Consider the following 18741-nt stretch of genomic DNA (forward strand, 5'->3'; position numbering starts at 1 on the left):
CAATTGTTGTTATATGATGAGTGAAAAAATGAATGAATGAATGAATGAATGAATGAATGAATGAATGAATGAATGAATGAATGAATGAATGAATGAATGAATGAATCATACCTAACCGGGCACTGATAGTTATATAGGACCAAATTCGATGTGATGCCTTATGAGCAATTTCGTTTGCATTTTGAACGAATTTGACATTTTTGTGGCATTATATATTTATGACACCCAATTTTTAGCGCTCCCACACTGAATGACCCTCATTTTTTGGAGCCCCCACTGAATGACCCCTTTTTTGAAAAATATCCCTACCGATAGACCCCTAGTGTCGTACTCCGGTAGGCAAAGGTACGTCACTTTCATATTTGAGTCTCCCCCGGTCAAATTCACAAAATGTCATTATTTTTCTTCAAATTTGTCAAACATTTTTTGGAACATTTTCCAAATTTGATGGCTTTTTGAAAATGTTGTATCTAAAGATTGCTAACATCTATTTTGGCAATGTTATGACCCAAAATTGTTCAGACTCGCGGAAAGACCCTAATGTTTTATGCCAAATCACTCACCAAAAAAAGGAAAAAACCCTAGTTTCGAACTGCTATCCGCACACCCCAAAGCCATTTCCAAAGTCGAGTGCCCCCCCCACCGTCTCTGTCTGACGCCTTTTACAAACCCAGTGAAACTTACCTTCACGTTGGGCAATCTGAATAGCACGGTTAGAGGGTAGCACAAAAACACCAGGATGTCCGTAGAAGATGGCTACGACGTCCAAGTTTTTTCTGGCGTAGTAAAGACATGCTTCAGACATCTGGACGTATGTATCATAGCGTTTCTTGTCATCAGCGTAGAACACATACAAATCAAGAGCATTGTCGGGACATAGGTCACGAATATAAACCTGAAATAACATAAGTATATGCATTGTTATTGAACATCGATGATTAAGGACGCTATGAAATGGGGTATGTGATATATATATTTTTATTTTTATTTATGGATTCTACAGCATATAGGGGTAATAGAATGCCAGAGTTAAGCAAAATTTGAATGTATATATATCCCGGGGGTATCTCATAAAGTTTGGGTAGGTATGCTCCTCCGGAATTTTGAGCTGCGAACATGTAAACGGTGGTCTTTTGGGGCTGCGAATAGTCCAAATCAAGGGTCTTTCTTGTGAGGAATGAGCAATCTAGGGATCTATTCTTTTAGAGCTAAAATTATCAAAATCAATGTTTTTTCATAATTTTATAGGCTCTGTTTTGTTTAAAATTCATGGGTCTTTGGGAGCTACGCGGTCTAAAAATTGGGGTTTTTTTTGGGGGGGGGGGGGAGCATACCCGTACATTCTTAGAAAAAGGGTTCTTGGCTGTCCTGTATGTAGAGCCTACAAGAGAAAAGGGTTCTTGAAAATTTAAAGAACCAGAAATGTTTCTTTCTGGCCTTTCAGGTCTAAAATGGTTCTTTCTGACCCATATCAATTTGTAAGCGCTCTTTAGCAAAGTCATAGTTAATTGAATTTACAACCGTATGACAAAACAGGCGAAATCAGTAACTTTTTGCACAAGATTTGAAATTTAAAGAGAATTGGTCATTGTTAATTCTAGTGACGCTAGTATATGGACAATATAACTGGGCTTATTCATTTAATGACATAAAATTTGAAAAATATTGTAAGGAGCACTTGAGGTTTTGACTTTTAAAACCTACATTTTGGTCAAAAACGTGCTTGGATAGGTAGTTTTCAACAGATTTTCAACATTCGCCTTGCTATAAACATTGATATTGATACACATCTGTTGACCTATTGACGAAAAGTGTTTTGGGGGGAAGTGTTAGCTTTCGTTTGTTATAATAAAAATTCTGATTGGATGAAGGGAACAATTGAGGTTTCGACATAAACTAATCAAAGAGGCCCATTTTCAGCTAGAAGCTCCGCAGCTCTTATTGCTATGCACCCGATTGTGTAGTCAAAGACTGTGCGGAGACATTCACTGCTTGCTTGAGAGCTCTTAGACGAAAATGTGTGCTCAGGTGTATCGAGGTGGAAACTGTGCGCATGACGGTTTATAAGAGAATCGTTTTTGTATAGAAACCTTTCCATTATGTTTCCAGAACCCTTTTCAGGTCTGTAATGGTTCTTTCTCTTCTTTGTAGAACCATTTAAGGTTCCACATACAGGTTCTACTTAGAACTGCTTTTTCTAAGAGTGTATGGTCATTTATGTTGAGTGCCAAACAATTATAATTCATATATAGATTTATTCCGTTTATAGTCAATATAAATCCCAGTTCGTATATCCCTAATTAACAAAACAATTTAAAGTAAAATGAATTGCCTTTGTATACACAACCACGACATAGTAAATGTAACCACTATTCAGTCCAAAAATAAACTTTTTATGCCATAAATGCTTAATATCCAGGCGACAAGACCTTGTTGTTTACTGCCGAACTGACTGTTTTGTAGTCCAAAAAAAAAAGGAGGCCCCTCATTGCGCCCTCTTTTTCGCCTATTTTTGAAAAGTTGATCAAATATATTTTGATATATAAAAAAACCTTTAATTGTTAGCTTTAATAAACTAAAACAATTATTTCAATCGGCTCACAACTTTGGAAGATATGCCCTTTTAAAGACAAGTACCCGTTTTCCACTCTGTCCACGGATAGCAAACAGAGTGGTTGGGATGAGTCATGCTGTATAGTGACCTGCAAGATCACCAGACCCCACACCACTTGATTTCTTCATCTGTTGCAAAATCCAAGATCTTTGCAAACGTATTACTGCTACACAAGGTTGGTACGCAACGCAATTGATGCAATGAGGACTAGGGTTGAAACCTGTGTTCGTCAAGGAGGCAACCAGGTGGAGGACAGAGCAGCACAGTAAACTCACTTCAAAAGTACCAAAGACAAACTAAACAGCCTTTTTCAGGGCTACCTTTTATTCCAAAAAGAGAAATGACTTATGTTGACAATAAAAAGAAAGCAAGAAACAATAAAGTAAGAAAGTAAGAAACATAATAAAACAAAAAGGCATAAAATAACCGAGAAAAACATAAGTAATTGCAAGTATAGCAAAAGAAGTCCCATCCCACATCAATTTCGCCAAAGTTAATGACATTTAACAAAATCCATAACCCATAAGCCCATCGGTAAAGCCCATTCACTAAAATAAAGTTGTTATTTTATAAATGTTATCATCGAGGAATGTTTTATATTCATGCATGGCATATGCACTTTTCAATCTTTGAAGTAGCCAGAGTGAAAAACAGATACATTTATTTAAAAGAGCATATCTTCAAAAGTATTGAGCCGATTGAAATAATTGTTTCGGTTTATTAAAGCTAACGGGTAAAGGCTTCTTTATATACCAACATATACTTGATCAACTTTTCTGAAATTGGAGAAAAAGAGGCCGCAATGAGGGGCCTCTATTTTGGGGGGACACCCTGTATTTTAGCCATTTTGGATTTCCCATATATTAGGCCCTATTGTCAACAGATTTCAAAATATGCCTATAGTACATGTATTTTATCAGCCTTCACTACATTTTATAATGCTTGCTAGTATATACCTATAAATTTATACCAAAAAATGTATATAGTTCTGTATTATTTTATCATTATATCTCTAGTAATAAACAATGGAAAAAAACATTCTTATAGAAAAAAGGGTTCTGGCTGTCCTCCAGGGGGCACCTTTGAAGGTTATTCAAAGAACCATTAAAGGTTCTCAGACAAAATGGGTCTAAAGGGGCCTTTAGAACCCCTATTGGTTCTATTGGCTCTGTATATTAGGAACTTTTTGGGTTCTTGAACATACAAAGATCCCTTTGAAAATCCTTTTCCTGAGGTTGCTCCCTGCGGGACAAAAATGTTTCAAGTCGCACCTTTTTTTAAGAGTGAACAATAAACTAAAAAAGCCGCAAGATAAAATAATATCAGCCACCGATGCAATGCCAAATTGAAGGTAAATAAACATTTTATGTAATGATAAACATAGTTTTCATGATTATAATAAATTTATAACACGCTAAACATGCTAAATTACATGTAAATTACCTCAGTTGCAGGATCTGCGACACAGTAAAGTACTTTGTCTGCATTCTTGATATGCGATATGGCTTCCAACGTAAACTGCGATGCACATTTGATTCCTGATCCGACCACAACTATTGATCCCTTTTTGTTGAATTTTGACTTCTCATAGCGATCTATTTGTTATTGACGATAAAATAGGAGAAAAATAACAGATTATAGCTCACATATTCCATTTATCGTAGGCTTATTTATGTTAAGAAGGGGTTCCATTGGGTGCTTGGATTAATCTCTTTTTTTCTCCAATTTTTCCAATAGGGCCTACCTTTAACATGTTTAATTATCATATTCAATACGTCAGGCAAGGCAGATCAATATACAATATACTCAGAAAAGAAGGCCCAATTTCAGAACCCGAAAAAAACTCCAAGAGCGAGTATGGACTGTAATCCAAATGCAATAAAAACTGAGAACCTGGAACCTCAGTGCATGTGGGGGGAAGTGCAAAGCGACTACATAACGGCAACGCTAACGAAAGGGGGGACATGACCCCTCCACAATTTGGGATGTGGGGCGTAATATCAAATGCCTTACCCCCCCCCCACACACACACACACACCCCAAACACACATTTCGGCAAATACTTCCTTGGGCTATTGCTTACCATAAAAATACAGGAAATATTTGGTAGTATACCTTAATTTTTGCCTTAAAAAAATAGTATGAAATTGTAAATTTCATACTTCATCCTCTATACATTCAAATTTACATTGATTGGGGGGCTAAAATTATTATAAAGTTTTGTGTGAACAATACGTGCATTTGTACCTGGAAGTAGAAAGATTGAAGAAAGTGAACAAGAAGCAGATAGGCCTACACGTTAAGACTAAAATCGACTGTAAGCCGACTGTAATCACTCGATAGTTAGCTCACTGGGTAGTTATGTTTTCTTTGCCCCCTCCCCCAAACTCCCGCACCCCCCCCTCATGCCTTCATTTGACACCCATTTTGTAAAATTTTTCAACGACTCCGGGGGCACATCCCCCCTCAGACACCCCCTTGCGTCGCGCAAGCCCGACGAAAGGCCTGCTTCGCGATTACTTTTAACATAATTTGTGTTCCCCCACGATCAACTTCGGATTGACGCCCTTGCGTATGCCTATTTTTTAGATGTTACGCATTTGCATACTATATATCAAAATGAGAATGCTGTTTCAAAATACGATATATCTTTAATAACTTTGATGGTTCATGACAATGGAACATAGCACATCTGATTTGAAATAATATGCCAATATAATTTGATACATCCCTTTTATCAGTTTAGACGGGGTGCACACAAAAGGATATTGAGATGGAGATTTTTTGGTCAAACATTTTACTGAACATTCAATTTCAGACTTAACGTATATTCATATAATAAAAAATAACAACATCTACCAAAAAACACTTCACAAATGATAAAGAAGCGCCAAATTTGAAAAATATTCTTCACCTTTATTTTCCAACTTGGTCCTATTTCGCATATCAACAAAACAGAGAATTAAAAATTGTTTTACATGTTTGACAATAAAACAATAATTCATTAGCCGTGTGTTCACAGGTAATGATGACAGCCTTCATTCAAAGAAATCGTATTAAATGAGGGGTGTTTTTTTAAATTTGTATTCCAGGTGAATTTTAGGGGACCAAGCATTTGGGATACGAATCATCGGGAGGGCCAAGCATTTTTTTTTGGCAGGACAAATGAGGGCCAAGCTCAGGGACCAATCATTTTTTGCAGGACAAACGAGGGCCAAGCCTAATTTTGTTGGCCACATTTTCGATGTAAGTTATAACGACCTAAAAAGGCATAGAAAAACATATAAGAAAGAATTCATAATATTTATATCAAATTTCCTGCTAGCTGAACTCGTGCCACATAGATAGACAGTTTAACATTTTAAAGTTGGGGTGTTGGCACATCGAAAAAGAGGGCAATTATAATATTGACACATCGAAAGGGAAGCCAAGCAATATTTGAAAGGAAAATTTGATAATTCACCATCCACATGACAAGGGGTACACATAACAATGGCACAGCCCATGAGTTAAATTCCACTTAATAACGAAAAGCTTCAGATTCCAATGTTAGGTACATTCAATTGTATTTTTGTATTATTAAATGTGTTCAACTCTATGAAGAGATCACTAGTGCACAAAAGTTTTCAAATGAAATGAGAATAAAGATGTTGAATTATTTTAGTAAAACAAAAGTATCGAAGTTTCCAAATAAGAGCAACAGTAGTTTAAATTTAAAAAAATAACTCAAGGTATAATGGTTGTACGGGAACTCGTTATGAAAATTTGTCTTACCAATTTTGTGTGCAGCGTCTGCGATGTGAGTAGACGTTAGGGCCCACTTCTCTTCAATCTTCTTCTGAGATAGAGATAATATCTTTCCTGAAGTCTGGGGTAGGGATTTGGGGGTGGTACCAACTTGGTGGGCCCGCGGCTGGATCTTTTCAACTTCAACTACTTCAACTACTTCAACTACTTCAGTTACCGTCACTATCCTGCATATAAATAATACAACGATTCATTAAAGTTGTCGCAAAACACTACATTAGGTCTACCATTGCATTGCGTTGCTTGTACTGAAGCAAATAAACACTTCCTCATACTTTGCACATTTAAACACTTCAAAAAGAGTAAGCTACCCTTTCTATTGGATGTTGTAATTCATTAAGATGGGTCTTGGCATTCATCGTCAAGCGCCGGATCATACCAACACCGGCTGAGAATTTGAACTCAAAAAGTGGTTACATGCATAAGTAAGCTCATATTTAATGATGGAAGGTCCATTTCAAAAGTTGCAAAATAGTGGAATACACCAATACAGTATGTATTGAGCTTAATAGCGAGTGATGTAGACGTAATTCCCCGAGTTGGGCCACTTTTGACATGAGCCATGAGCGCGCATATCAAATTCGCATAAAATTGACTTTCATGATTATGCAATTGCATTGTTACTTTTCAGAAAAAAATAAAACATGTCATGGCAAAAATGTTATATGCAGTTGAATCAGTAATATATATCAAGACTAACAGAAAACCTTTACTTGGTTTATTTCCTAGTTTAGGTTCAATGGATATGCCCGATTTACTTATTTGCCCGGGTTGGGCCGATTTTTGCCATGTTCGCACATTTCAAGTTTGTACCGCGTAGAACGAACTCCCATGCTTATCGTCAAAGATCTCAGAACATTAGTAATTAATAATGTGATATTTCTTACAAATTTATAAATTAAAATACCACTTGAAATGCCCCATTGTTTAAAATTACCCATCTTAAGACGAACGACCAGATTCATGATTCAGCTCAATACAGGCACTTTTACTACACAAAGACACGAAAGTGGCCCAAGCTATTTTAGGACTCCTTTACATAATTTATCATATATATCTTTATTTGTAGACCACCATTTTTATTGAAACAAATCTTATGAGGTATCTTGACGATAAAGTAGAATTTAATACAATCAATAAGCGGCTTGTTTGCCTAATACTATTTTCTAAATTGTACACATTTTTGTTACACCCTGAAGTAAAACCAGGGGCTAAAACAATCACAGAGTAGCTAATACAAAGTAAACCACAATCCTACTGATACAACATGGGGATAAAAGCTAAAAAACAATTAATTGCAGACTTAATACTACAAAGTACTTATGTAATACTTACTCTGCCATAGTGGATCTCCTTAGAGACTCCGTCAAGCTCTTGTCTCCGTCAGCTATTCGCTAATGGTTACAGGCACACAGTTGGAACAGAACAATAGTATTCTGGATGATTGTTCACTCGTCGATGGCACGAACTGAACTAATGAAAAGACCGAACAAACACGTAATTTTATTACTTTCGTGATTTGTGTGATTGGCTATCCAACATATAGCTTTTCCCTGTCTAGCTGACAGTCACTGACATCAAATATCATCTGGCCAATCAGGGAACTCAGATACTTCACTATAGTAGGTGAGCATTGTTACATTGCGAATTGATATCAAAATGTAATGATAGAAGGATGGTCCAATTTGATCACGTGCTTGTTCTACTGTGGTTGTATGACATCGATCCTGAGACCCAAATCCAGGCTGTTTTTTTAATCCATTTTGATGTGAGAGACAAAAACTTTTGAGCCCGTAGGGACATTAAGTTTGAGTAAAAAATTATGTCAAATCTATCACAGCATGTCAGATTTAACGTTTAAGCGCAAGCTACTAGATGTATTCTATTTTTTATAACACCGAAATAGCACGGCCCTGATTTGGTAAAATGATCTAACTTGAAATTAAAATTGCTGTTTCGAGAAAAAGAGCTTTAAAGTTTGAACACTTGCCATTTTTCTTTTTGAATAAAATAAATTATTAAACAGATCTAATGTCTTAGAAAATATAAAAATCTCATTTTTTAGTGGCATGGTGGTGATTTGAGGATATCACCAATGGAAAGAGCGCCCTCACATTACCCATGAAATGGATTTATCTCAAAATTTCCAAATTTCAAGTGAGAACGTTTTACCAAATCAGGGCCGAGCATTTCTACAGGGTGAGTCAAAAAACTGCAATAGAGCAAAGAATCGATATTTATGCAAGAACAAAGTCAAACTTTCCCATTATTGAAAAAAGGTTATAAATGCCGCACTCAATAGCAGTCCAAGAGAGCGCCAAATATGGATCAGGAGTATTACATAATAATACCCTGCTATGACAATAGCTGCACTAGGTTAATCGTATAATCTCCTTATGTGGTTAGCATGGCTGGGCCAGGAAATCCACAAGGTCAGCCAATGTATGTACATGTATTCGGTACATGTGCCATATCTTTTACAATGGGTGATAAATTTCTGGTTTGTTTTATTTCAAAACGCAACAGTCGATATTCTAAAGCTTGGTCCAAATCCAAGAGAAGAACCAACTCTAGTAATTTATGTGGTTTCAAATTATATCGGCCGTTGCCTTTTTGATAGAAATGGTGTTTGTTGATGTGCACAGTTTCCCATTAGATCATAACATGCTGTTGTACAAAGGTCAAAGGTCTTTTAATCCATATTTGGCGTTGTTCTGGGACTGAATAGTCACCTTCTGTGAAAATATGAAGTGAATCGCGACTACCGTTTAATGTTTATAAGTCCTTTTGCTGCGATACCCAATTTCGTTATTTGTCCACGAGATACCATGTATTGTGAATGAGAACACCCAATGCACGGTAAAGGCATTAGCTCTGAAACTGACATCAACTTAAAAAAGGTTGAATTTTGCGTTATTTTAATTTCTTTTTTTCTGTTCAAAAAACTTTCTAACATTACTTTAAGTCCTTCATACCTCACTCGACTCAACTCCAGTTTTTAATCCCAATATGTCCAACTTATTGGATATTTTATAATTCACTCCACTTCAATTTGCGTGCATTTTATTTTGACATTTGAAAAAACCCGCCTACAAATTTGTATGTTTTTGATTGAGAATAAACATCTTTAAAGTAAAGGTAAAATGAAAATAACAACAAATAATGTTTCTTTTCCTTAAAAAAGACCAAGGGCAATAACACTTTGGGTGCTCCATTTAATATCAATGCCAATGAGGTTAAGAAAATGGCAGTTGTTCCAAATCTACCTTACGGCCTACACATGCATGCAGAGTGCGCTGACATTCAAATTTTAGATGTCTCTTGGACAAACATTAAAATTGGGTATCGCTATAAAATGTTTCATAAAAACAAAACGGTCAATGCTAATTCCTTGATATTTTCACACAAGATCACTAATGGATATGTTATTTATAAAATGTTTTCAAACCTAAACGGTTCAACTCGGTTCTTTAATAAAAATGGATTCTTTTCTCTAATGCACCTTTTTTGACTCACCCTGTATAGGATAAAAAATGACAAATTAAAAGGAGTTGTGCAATAATTAAGAACCCCTGGGAAAAGTTTTCAAATGGCGTCCCCAAATTGCTCCCCCCCCTTTCGGCCTGTCAACCCCCCCCGCCTTTGTGCACCGTGCCAAATGTTTGGGTTTCCAAATTGCAAACTTTAAATGGTCTAACTTTTTAGTGCGAACGTAGTAAGCAGGAAAGTCTGCAAATCTCAACGTTTCTATAGGATAGGCCTACTGTTTTCCTAACCCTTTTCCCCGGCCCTTTTTAGAGCGTGTTCTTTAAAAGGTTGCCCGTAAATCCTATTTTAGCAGCACTTCAAGAATTCCATTTAGGGCATGTAGGATATCAGCAGCTATCAGCCTACCCATGCCAGTGGGATCTCTTAAATAAAATCCCGATTTGCGCCCTCAAAATAAGTAAATTACTTTTGTGAATCACGTCTCATGGTGTGTTACATTCTACAAAGGGTGCGATATCAGAGCCGTAGAAAAACAGAGTGGGCTATCCTATCACTTGTTCTGTGCGCAGGGGACCGTGACAGGCCCTCACTGACATTACAAAATACAACAGTCCTAGTCGCCGATGGCCGCTTCGCGCGCACACAGTTCAGTTTTAGGCTATCCCACATTGTCAATCAATCCCTTGAAGAGCTTCTGTGGTTTGAAATTTTGAACTTTTTCTCTATTTTTGGAAACAATAGCCAACTCTTAGAAAAAGGGCAATTTCTTTATTCCATATATTACTCCAATCTGAATACAAGGCTTCTCTAAACAAATTGTTTCTGATACATTTAAAAAAATACCACTTATGGTTATTTGAGCAATAAACAAGGGTTTAAGGGGTGGGGTATGAACGTTTGGACAGTATTTATTGTGGGACATTAGAGCACATCAGACATATCGAATTCCATTCTGAATACGAAGAATGTCCTTCTGATATCAAATAATTTTGATTTTTGAAATTCGCAATTTAATACACATTTTATGGCAAATCATTAAAATTGATATTTTTGATATTTAACAGTACTCGAAGTAAACTTTATAAAGCTGATGATTTATACTTAAAGTGTATGTAGGTGGGATGAAAAGCCGACGATCAATTGAAAATTTTGACCTTTCGTATTGAATATATGGATTTTTTTTCCAAAAACACACACAAAAAAGGTCTTTTGGGAAAAAATCCATATCTTCAATATGAAAGGTCAAAATTTTCAATTGACCGTCGGCTTTTCCTCCCAGCTACATACACTTTAAGAATATATCATTAGATTTATATAATTTACTTCGAGGACTGTTATATATCAAAAATTTGAAAAATATCAAATTTTATAATTTGTCATAAAATTTGTATTATATTGTGATTTTCAAAAATAAAAATTATTTGATATCAGAAAGACATGCTTCGTATTCAGAATGCAATTCGATAGGTCTGAGGTGCTCTCATGTCCCACAAAAAATACTGTCGAAACGCAATAAACGATCATTCTAGATCCCTTAAGACAGCTAGGTGTTATTGATCTTTAGATATAATAATGACGTCATAATATTTTGTCGGGATTGTACTCTACTGCCTCTATGGACAAGTTTAAAAAATATTTCTCAATATCGATAATGATAGATGATAGATTGAGATATTCTTTGAGAGTAATAATAAATAATAATAACAGAGATTTCTATAGCGCCCAATGCATAAGCCCCTAGGCGCTTTACATAAAATACCAAGATATGGCTTAAAACTAATACACTTTATACTTAATACTTAAAACTAACGCCTTAAAGTCATAATGTACGATCTTATAATATGAATTTGGTTAATTTTTTCAAACCTGATTTTTTGGCATATTTGTAATGTTTACACATGTCACAACTTGCACCTAAATGGAATCAGCCAAATTTGTTGTGTTTGTAGGTAAACAGAGCAAAAGTTCGACATAAAGTCATAATTCAAGAAATTCTGACTTTATGTCCGCCCATAGAACTGCGTGTTAAACGGCCAAAATAACAAGCAGTGTTTCTTTCACGTTACCTCGTTATTTCAGCTCAAAATGGACAGAAACCATTCCCGATCATTATTACTACATGTAGTATTATTTCAGCATTTTGAGTATATAATGACAAATTTGAAGGAAATCGTACATTAAGCCTTTAATACACGTAAAAGTACACATGGTTAAAAATATATTATATGCAGGTACATAAAGAAAAATAAAAGCAGTCATGCAAGCAATAACAATGCATGAATTATCAAAATAATACAACCAGAAATACATATTATACAAAGGCATTTAAGGTTATTAATTATTTTAAACTGTTTTGATTTGGTAGTTCACAACATCTTACGAATGGTAGCGAGCTTTGGCAAAAACTGCATTGCTTAATTCATAGCGAGCGTGTAGAAGAATTAAAATATCACAGATATACTTTTATAGGTACTGCGGTTTTTGAGTTACGTTGTAAAGAGGGCTGAAACAACAACACTTTTGTAAAACGTACATAACTAATTAACAACACTAAATTAAGCAAGTTTGCAAAGTATACGATTTGTAGAATGAACTTTTGCAAAACATCAAGGTGTTAATTTTTACTAATATATTGATCTAGTGCGCCCACATGATCCCACTTTTTTTTTACTTGTTATCAGCTATACATAAGCCCCTTTATCCAATCATCCAAAAAGTAAGATGGGATCTTGTTGGCGCACATTTTTATTGCGGGTCAAAGTTCCACTTTTGTGCTGCACATAGGCAAAATAATGCCAATTCGGCACAAAGTATGAACTTTGACCTCTATTGAATTAGTGCGCCCACATGATCCCACTTTTTTTTACTTGTTATCAGTTATACATAAGCCCCTTTATCCAATCATCCAAAAAGTAAGATGGGATCTTGTTGGCGCACATTTTTATTGCGGGTCAAAGTTCCACTTTCGTGCTGCACATAGGCAAATATGCATCACTTTGGCACAAAGCTTGACCTTTGACCTCTTTTATATTAGTGCGCCCACATGATCCCAATTAGCTGTTGCTTGTGTTTTATCTACTGGTCGCCAAAGAAGCTAGACGATGACTAATAAAATTGGGATCTTGTTGGCGCATCTTTTTGTGATGCAGTAAAAAGCCCACATTGTGCAGCGAGTGGGAAAAAGAGGTCAAATTGACCTCCAAAATGAGGCTAAGTCCATTTTCAAAAAATCAGAAAAATATGAAGATCAAGAGATCCCAAGCTAATTTTTTCAGTTCTTGCAGAGAATTACCTCTTCTTTGATGAAATGCTATTCGGAGAGTCAGGTGACGTTGGCGCGCAATAATACAGGCGTGCAAATATGTGCGAAAATAGGAAATTTTGACCTTTGACCTCTGTTAACTCGGTGCGCCAACGAAATCCCAAAAAATTTTTGCTGAAAAATGAAACTTGCCATGGAGGTCTTTAATTTCAAACTTGTTCGGACTTGGGATCTTGATGGCGCAGCCCGTTATGATGCTTTGAAGTTTGCACGAGGGCGCTTTTCATCAAATCATTGGATTTGCTGATTTTGTGCGCCATCAAGATCCCAATTTTTTTCTTGGTTTTTGTAATGTAACCATTTGGTACTTTAAAAAATGCAAAATGCAGGTTGGGATGATGATGGCGCATGATGCTATGCACCTCCAAAGTTTACCATTTGCAAGTAAGGCTCAGAGAGGCTGAAATTTCAAGAATTTTTTTAAGCTGAACGAGGGCGCTGTGTACGCTCATATTTTACATGTGAGTTGTTGGTGCTAATATGTACGAAAATTATTTTTTAGAGACAATTCTATTTTTTTTTGTATCGCAAATCCGTACATAATAAGGGAGATTGGCTCTTAAGTAACAATTACATACAAAATAAATTTTTAAAGTTTTTAGAAGACACGTACTTGAAGGTGAGAAGTGAATCGGCAGAACGGATGTTATACGGGAGATTATTCCAGAGAGATGGCGCAGCGAAGAGAAATGATCTCTCGCCATAGAACTTGGTGGATGGGCGATAGCGTGGAGAAAGAAGTGATTTGAAAGATGAATGAAGCAGTCTCTGTCTCTGTGGAGCATATTGCACGATTAGATCACAAACATATTACGGGGCTAGATCATTTTGAGCTTTGAACGTAAAAAGGTTTTATAAATGATGTGTTTATTGACAGGTAGACAGTGAAGTGACTGAAGAACTGGGGTTATGTGATGACTGTAAAGTCCTCACAAATATGTGGAATATACCTTTACCCCTAAACGTATGCCTGTACTATCCCACAATTTTCACATTTTAGCCTTAATTTTGGCTAAAATAATGATTTCGTTTGAAAAGTCATGCACAGACAGTTAAATAATCAAGTCTGCTCCTTTTGTGGACACTATAATACGTTGATCTTATAAATCCGGTAAAGTGTGCTATTCCACACTTTGGTACCTTTATTGATTTTGCTAAAACACTTCATGTGAGAATTTTTCAAAATCTAAGCCATGCACAGACAGTTGGTTAAAATAAGTCTTTTTCCTCTGTACAGCTATGATGGTGTTTTTACATTATCCAACTGTACAATTGTGAATTGTGTGATAAACCGTTTTGCCTATGTTCAGCTTTAAAGGTCCATTAGTGATCCCAGCGCAAGTGTAAACAATTAAAATTGTTTATTAATTAATTAAAGTAAAGGATAAGTCATGGAAATTGTCAATTGGTATTTTTGACAAATTTGGCAAAGAAACGAAGAAAACAGCAGTATTGATGAAATTGAAGCCCCATTCAAATACATGTAGCTAATTTATATACTGTCAGTATAAAAATTGATTAATGTAATTGTCTTATTTTGTCTTAAATACTCAGCTTTCGGCTGAACCACCAGCAGACTATGTTAGCACACCTATGACAATGACAAATGTACCAAAATCTGAATTTTGAGAAATTTTATGATCGTCCGAATGAACAAATCACTGAATGGAACATTTTTAATATTTAATGTCTAAGCGCAAGCAACGTGATGTATTTTTTTAAACACTGAAGCAACACTTCCAAATTTAGGATTAAAATTGTTATAATAATTATCTTATTAATGTGCTGTATGATATCTTAAACTCTGGATTTGAGCCCTCAAAATGAAATCTCTATCTCGTCGCATGGTGGGTACATCGGAAATAAGGCACACTAGACTTAGCTGTGGTCTAGGACCACGAACACAGCCGTGTTGTGACCCCTTTAATGACCTTTGACCCCAAAATATATGAAACCCCATAGACAAATGTCAATGTATGTGTGCACGTGGCATCACTTTGCCATGTTATTTGTGGCAGAAGGGGCATTTTGAAGGTGTTTTGTCTCAGACCGGAAGTGACACCTTAATGACCTTTTACCCCAAATAAAAAAATACCATCTATACACTGAGTAACATCAATTCATGTGTGAATGTACCGTCTCTTTGATATATCTTTCTTGGCTGATAAAGTTTTTGAAATTATTTCGTTTTATACCGGATGTGACCCTTAATGACCTTTGACCTCAAATCTGTGTACACCCCATAGACACTGGGTAATAACAATGCATGTGTGTAAGTGGCATCACTGTCCTACGTAATTTGTGGGAGAAGATGCATTTTAAAGGTTTTTCGTTTTATACCGGAAATGACCCCTTAATGACCTTTGACCCCAAATAAAAAAATACCATATATACATTGGGTAAACACAATTCATGTGTGAACATACCATCACTCTCCTATGTTTTTCTTACCTAATACATTTTTTGAAGATATTTCGATTTATACCGGAAGTGACCCCTTAATGACCTTTGACCCCAAATCTGTGTACACCCTATAGACATTTGGTGATAACAATGCATGTGTGCAAGTGGCGTCTCTGTCCCACATAATTTGTGGAAGAAGATGCATTTTAAAGGTATTTCTTTTTATACCGGAAGTGACCCCTTAATGAGCTTTGACCCCAAATAAAAAAAAATACCACATATACATTGGGTGACTGCAGATCATATGTGAAGATACCGTTACTGTGCTATGTTTAACTTAGCTAATAAAAATTTTTGAAGGTTTTTCGTTTTATACCGGAAGTGACCCCTTAATGACCTTTGACTCCAAATTTGTGTACACCACATAGACACTGGGTAATAGCAATGCATGTGTGCAAGTGGGTTTGCTGTCCTACGTAAGTTGTGGGAGAAGATGCATTTTTAGTTGAAATCACGTTTTTGACCTCTGTGACCCTGCGTGACCTTTGACCCCGAGAGTTTCATGTGACATGTGGGGCATGGTCAATGATCATTGTGGCCAAGTTAGGTCAAAATCGATGTAAGCATGTGAGTGCTAGAGCAAATGTAATGGTTGACAGAAGAAGAAAGAAGAACTAGACTTAGCTGTGGTCTAAGACCACGAACACAGCCGTGGTGTGACCCCTTAATGACCTTTGACTCCAAAATCTCAGAACACTCCATAGACATCGGCTAATCTCAATGCACGTTTGCACGTGGCATCACTCTGCTATGTTATTTGTGCCAGAAGAGGCATTTAGAAGGAATTTCGTTTTAGACCGGAAGTGACCCCTAAATGACCTTTGATCCCAAATAAAAAATACCAGAGATACACTGGATAACCACAATTCATGTGTGAACATACCGTTACTGTCCTATGTTTTGTTTAGCTAATAAAATTTTTTGAAATTATTTCGTTTTATACCGGAAGTGACCCTTTAATGACCTTTGACCCCAAATCTGTGTACACCCCGTAGACACTGGGTAATGACAATGCATGTGTGCAAGTGGCGTCACTGTCGTACGTAATATGTGGGAGAAGATGCATTTTAAAGGTATTTCGTTTTATACCGGAGGCGGCCCCTTCATGGACCTTGACCCAAATTATCTGTGTACACCCCATACACACTGGGTAACAATAATGCATGTGTGCAAGTGGCGTCACTGTCCTATATAATCTGTGGAAGAAGATGCATTTTAAAGGTATTTCTTTACACAGCCGTGACTAACGTCACGGCTGTGTAAAGAAAGAACCTGTAAGAAAAAAGACACAGCCGTGACGTAAATATCATAATTTCTATCTAGATTTGAATACGATATCTGTAATATAAAATTGATTTTTGAATAATTGTTCAAAAACATTAGTTATTAGATGATTAGAGAAAACTTGCCTCCTTGTAAGGACCAGATTTGAAATACAGTTCCAGCTGCATTTTTTCAGTCTCTCTGCAAGCAAACGTTTTGACATCCTTGGGTCACACTTAAAATACGGTTTGTTTTTAATGTATATGTTTTGATGCTTAAAATGCTTTGGGTGGACTACCATCTCTTAGGAATGTGAAAGAATATACATTCCATGGTGTCAACACAGCCAAAGTCTATCCCGGATATATTATATATACATATAAGAAAGTGATTTTCCTGAATTGTTATTTAATAATTGTTTTAATGGGTGTCCCGATCTGATTAGTCCAGTACATGCCAGGGTTTAATGCGCAAAGCCCCCCCTCCCCACTCCAGCATTTTTAGCTTCCTTTTATGGTCCTATTATAATAACATATTCGAAATGTTTACTAAATTAATTCCCGGTATTCCGGCCATATTCAAGGTTGAACGTTGCTGTGCTATGTTTTTCTTTTTGAAGGTATTTCGTTTTATACCGGAAGTGACCCTTTAATGACTTTTGACCCCAAATGAAAAAATACCACATATACATTGGGCAAACACAATTCATGTGTGAACATACCATTAGTCTCCTATGTTTTTCTTAGCTAATAAATTTTTTTGAAGATATTTCGATTTATACCGGAAGTGACCCCTTAATGACCTTTGACCCCAAATCTGTGTACACCACATTGACACTGTGTAATAATAATGCATGTGTGTAAGTTTGCGTCGCTGTCCTACGTAATTTGTGGGAGAAGATGCATTTTAAAGGTATTTCGTTTTATACCGGAAGTGACCCCTTATTGACCTTTGACCCCAAATAAAAAAATACCACATATACACTGTGTAACTGCAACTCATATGTAAACATACCGTTACTGTCCTATGTTTCCCTTAGCTAATAAAAAAAATTGAAGGTATTTCGTTTTTTACCGGAAGTGACCCCTTAATGACCTTTGACCCCAAATCTGTGTACACCCCATAGACACTGGGTAATAACAATGCATGTGTGCAAGTGGCGTCACTGTCCTACAGAATCTGTGGAAGAAGATGCATTTTAAAGGTATTTCGTTTTATACCGGAAGTGACCCCTTAATGAGATTTGACCCCAAATAAAAAATACCACATATACATTGGGTGACTGCAGATCATGTGTGAACATACCGTTACTGTCCCATGTTTTACTTAGCTAATAAAATTTTTTGAAGGTATTTCGTTTTATACCGGAAGTGACCCCTTAATGACCTTTGACCCCAAATCTGTGTACACCCCATAGACACTGGGTAATAACAATGCATGTGTGCAAGTGGCGTCACTGTCCTACAGAATCTGTGGAAGAAGATGCATTTTAAAGGTATTTCGTTTTATACCGGAAGTGACCCCTTAATGAGATTTGACCCCAAATAAAAAATACCACATATACATTGGGTGACTGCAGATCATGTGTGAACATACCGTTACTGTCCCATGTTTTACTTAGCTAATAAAAATTTTTGAAGGTATTTCGTTTTATACCGGAAGTGACCCCTTAATGACCTTTGACCCCAAATCTGTGTACACCCCATAGACACTGGGTAATAACAATGCATGTGTGCAAGTGGCGTCACTGTCCTACAGAATCTGTGGAAGAAGATGCATTTTA

This window comes from Amphiura filiformis, chromosome 2, assembly GCF_039555335.1.
Source record: "Amphiura filiformis chromosome 2, Afil_fr2py, whole genome shotgun sequence".
In the NCBI taxonomy this organism is placed as follows: domain Eukaryota; kingdom Metazoa; phylum Echinodermata; class Ophiuroidea; order Amphilepidida; family Amphiuridae; genus Amphiura; species Amphiura filiformis.